Source organism: Phodopus roborovskii, unplaced genomic scaffold, assembly GCF_943737965.1.
Source record: "Phodopus roborovskii unplaced genomic scaffold, PHOROB, whole genome shotgun sequence".
NCBI lineage: Eukaryota > Metazoa > Chordata > Mammalia > Rodentia > Cricetidae > Phodopus > Phodopus roborovskii.
In genome coordinates, this window is record NW_026125281.1 from 9,094,494 (window position 1) to 9,099,255 (window position 4,762).

The window sequence follows — 4,762 nt, forward strand, 5'->3', positions numbered from 1 at the left end:
GCTACTTGCTGTCCTTCACTGTTATGTTTACGCTATTTTGAGCATATATTCTCATTAAAGTGTACTATTAAAATATCTACCCTTCATAAGCAAATGCGCTTCCTAGTACCCAAGCAGTGGTGGCGGACAGGGGTTTGGTAAGCGCTGACCCCTCCTCATTTGACTGGGACCTTTTTGAGTTATTTGCAACACTTGTGTTCAGTACAGTAGACTGTTTCAGGAAAGAAAAAAGAGGACTCGCTGTGTGACTAGAACTTTACAAACCACACACACACACACAGGCTAGTTATAAATTACGCACCCTGGACCCCAGCTTCCCCAGACCATGTAGAAAGTGCCCTTGCTGTGTCTTCAGCCCCGCTGAGACTGACACCATCAGCTGGACGGAGTGAACGCTGAACCCTGATGGTAGACAGATAGGCGAACTGTGAGAGCTGCTGTTAGCTCCTAGGCGCCAAGACGCCTTGAACTAGCCAGTCTGGGACTTACTCTTTCTCCCCAAAGCAGTCCCTTGAGAGACCGAGATTAGAAGAGTTGGGAATAGTCTGATTGGAACATTCAAGATATCTACCGCATTCTGCTAAAGCCAAACTACCTTGGGCAGTCCTTAGGTTCGGAACTCGTACACCCAGCTTGTATAGGAAACCGGAGCACCTTAGCTGCAAAAAGGTGGTTAACGCCCCGGGCGGTGGTGGCGGCGGCTCATGCCTTTAGTCCCGGCCCTCTGGAGGCGGAGGCAGGAGGATCTCTGTGAGTTGGAGACCAGCCTGGTCTACAAGAACTAGTTCCAGGACAGGCTCCAAAACCACAGAGACACTTTGTCTCGAAAAACCAAAAAAAAAAAAAAAAAAATAGTGAGCCCTGTAGCATTGGTCTCCCGGGTGTGGTCAGGCAAGGCCTCTCAAAAAGAGTACTAATTGCCTATGAACAGACTACAGTGAGCATGTCTTTTAGGAAGAAAAACCCACCCATCACCTGTTGACATATTGAGAGCCTGTGTCTAAGAAGTAACCCTGTAGAAAATTCAGGAGATGACGCTTAAGTAGATGTCACAAAGCCACATTGGTACAGCCTCCTCCACTGGGAGTCACCCTAAAGTTACCAGCACGGCTCACACCATGAGAACTATTTACAAAGGCAACCCGGTTCTGTTTGTTCACGCAGGAGTTGCTTTATGAGCAGTTGCACCATAACCAAGTGACACATTAACAGTTTGTCGAATGCTATTTGGGGAAAGGCTAAACCGGTTTTTCTAGTTCAACCACCTAGTGAAAAAGATTATTAATGTATTTATCCAACCTGCAATCAAAGTCTGAAGACGCCAGACCTGGGAAAATCATGACCATTTATAACCTAAGCAAACCATAAAAATAAACAAACAAATAAATAAATCCAGTAGACTTCGTATCTTAAGCAATTTAAGAAATAGATAACCTCATTAGGTTCAGCTGACTGATAGTTAACACAGTGGTAAGATTAGTCAGCCAGCACTCAAGCCTGACTCTACTACTAGTCAATTCTACAAATAAATGTCTGGTGTCACGGCTTTCCGTGGCAAATCCTTGACTTGGAAGTTTTCAACCTTAAAGTGGTTCAAAAAGCTTTAGCCACCCAACCTTTCAGCCTCTTCTTCCTTTTGGGACAGTATTTAGTAAAATCACACGAGCAACATTATTATAAAACGGGTCTTGTGTTAGATGATTTTGCCCACCTGGAGCAATCTAAGCTAGGTGGATTAAAATGCATCTTGCCATTAATAGATTTTCAGCTTGCAGAGGGTTTACTGGGATGCGGTCCCACAAGTTGAGTAATAATAAGAGAACCTACACCTCTGGGTAGTTCCTGTATCCAGGGCACTGACACCCAGTACATCAAGAATGTGTGTTACTCTGTACCTAGTGGATGTATGTTCTTTAAATCTCTGCTCACCAGGTTGTGACTAATGCAGTAAGATGCTGGGATTTGTTGCTATTCTTATTTCAAACAGAAGGCCTGGATGTGACAGCTCTTGAGGGTCGTTCGTGGTAAGTGTCCTGTGAGAACACTTCAGAATGCAATATAGGCACTAAGGATGAGGTCAGTGAGGCGACTTGCATAGCCTAGTTGAAGGGTTCAAACCCCAGTACCACAAAAGAAAGCAATGCAATGGAATCGAACCGATTTAGGTCACCAAGTAACTCAAGAACAAGTAAAGTAGTCCTTTATACATCACCATGATGATTCAGAATCAAAGTAGTAAAGGTTATCCGTAACTGGCCAGCAGACAATGTCTGTGCTATGTATACTAAACACCAGATGGATGAGAAGTAGGGTTCTAAAGAGTGAACTCAGTTCTCTGGGACGGGAGGTTGGAAGACTACCAGGGATAAATGAAAGTGATGGGTGTGTATAGCTGGATTCAACTTCATCTTCAAAGAGACCGTTTCCCCATTATTCTCAGTGGACAGAAAGCCTGCTTCAAACCTAGAAGGAATTTCTCTGTTGATGTAGTATGGTGGGTCAACTCAGTCTCCACACAGAAACACTGGTACAAACAGAATGTGTGTGCGTGTGTGTGTGCGCGTGTGTGCGCGTGAGAGAGAGAGAGAGGGAAGAGAGAGCGCACGCACCACTTTAACAAGAGCAAAGCTTCCAGAAGAGGACATTTGTAAGACTCTACCGGCCATCATTCTGCAGCCCACCTTTACCTATAGCACAGCATCTTAATTTTGCATTTTTCCCTCCCTCTTTTTATGAATAAAGAACTTCAAAAGCAATCTTGTGGAAGGCAGCTTTACATGTAAGTGATCACTGCTCCCTCCCCCCCCCCCCCGTTTGGCTGTTTTGATGATCACTGTGTTCTAATTGCAGTCCGGCTGCTCTTGTTGAGCAGGCCCTGCCAATCACATCCCATTATACATTGCTGTAGAGTAAGAGCCCATACAGGGCTGCTACAGTCACCTCCCTCATTTCCCATTCCGCCAGCGCCCCAGCCTCCAGAGGTAAGAAAGAGCAGCTGTACGGGCTGTACTCATTAACCCAGCCGTCCTTGACATTTGTTCCTTTATTTTTCCCTAATGTCACAAGTGCTCTGCTTCCAGCCTGCAGTGGTTTAGATTGATCACTTCAGCTGTTTCTTAGCCAGGATCTGCGCTTCATCTGAAATCCTGCTTGCTTCATCCACAAGGCCAGAGAGAAGACCTGTGTTCTCAGCAGCCTGGCCAGCATGGGGGGCCAAGTCAGAAGCTCCTTCAGACCTTATCTTGCTGATCTGAAAGTTTGCATTTCAGAGCAATGGAAAAGAGTTCCCAGTTGCATGAAAAACAAACTAGCATTTTCGTTTGCATTTTTTTTTTTTTAAGAGCTCCTCACTGTGTAATCCATGCTAGCCTCTAAAACTTGTAATCCACTTGCCTCAGCCACCCCAGGTCTCAGGGGACAGTCAGGTGTCACCACACCTGGGGAGAACATTTTATGCTAATTCTCACTTTAGGAAAAACAAACAAATAACCTTATTGTAAAGGGTTCCCGGAGCCTGATTTGCTTATTCCCTTCTAGTCCAGCAAGTGTCAGCTCTTACCCTTGTGCCCCAGTCTCCATCTTCCCTGGCATATGGGAGGGAGGAAACAGGAAAGGGATGTTCATTTCCACATCCTGTTAGATTACACAAGACCAACCCCTTTCCCCGGGAATCCCGAAAATCCCTTCCACAGCCCAAAATACCATAAAGTGCGTCGTAAGCAACTTGTGTCACTTTGGAGGCTAAGAGCCCAGTATCAAGCACCAACAGATCTAGCACTGTGGGGGACGGGACCTCTTGCTATACTCTTAGCCTGGTGGAAATGGTAAGCGGCTCAAGAGAATTCATTCACAAGACCCGTGAGACTCGGTTATCCGCAAATTGCCCCCCCATAGTACTATCATCCCTGGGGGCTTTCCACGTGGGTTTGGAGGCGGAACAGAAGCCATACTCATACACGGCATCCATAATACTGTACATGGTTGACTCTAAAACACACTCCCTTTGTACAATGGCACATTTTTCTCGGTGATACATAAGATAAAGCTGGTTCCGACGCACATCTCCTGAGTGCGCCGCCCTCATGGATGCATTTGTGTTAGTTTGCCGGGAACATGAGTTCCATGTCCTCCCCAGCCAGCTCTGCGCACTTCGGCCAGGGGACAATGCAGCAGGAAGGCTTTTACTAGATGTCCCCACCCCCAGACGATGTGCTTCCCAGCTTCTCAAACCTGGACCCAATAACTTTCTGTTTACTAGGAATAACCCAAATTCGCATTCTGTTGTAGCAGCACAAAACGAACACATTCTTAAACTGTATGAAGCAAAACAGCAATTGCTAGCATTTATTCAGAGTTGCTAGCCTCAACATTTCAAGTGCTAGCTAATCCCCCTCACTGACACGCTCTACTGGCACCCTATGGGTCTGTAGGGACCACTTTCAGCCGGGCCGCCCCAAAGTGAGGAATCTCAGTGGTATGAAGTCATTGGCAAGGGCTGAAACCAGGCTTTTCAGCACACACAAGCTTGATAGTACCTCTGCCCTTCACAAGGCCCCGCTTCACCAATTGTATGCTGTAGGGTGTTAAGAGTAGTTTTTTCCCTGCTGGTCTGGCTCCACGGCCTCGCCAGCCCCAAATAACACAGAGAGACTCTGTATTCGATACAATGCTGTTAGCCTGTACTAGTTTCTTATCGGCTAGCTCTGTCTTACGTATTAACCCATTTCTATTAATCTAAGTATTTCCACGTGGTCTCATCTTA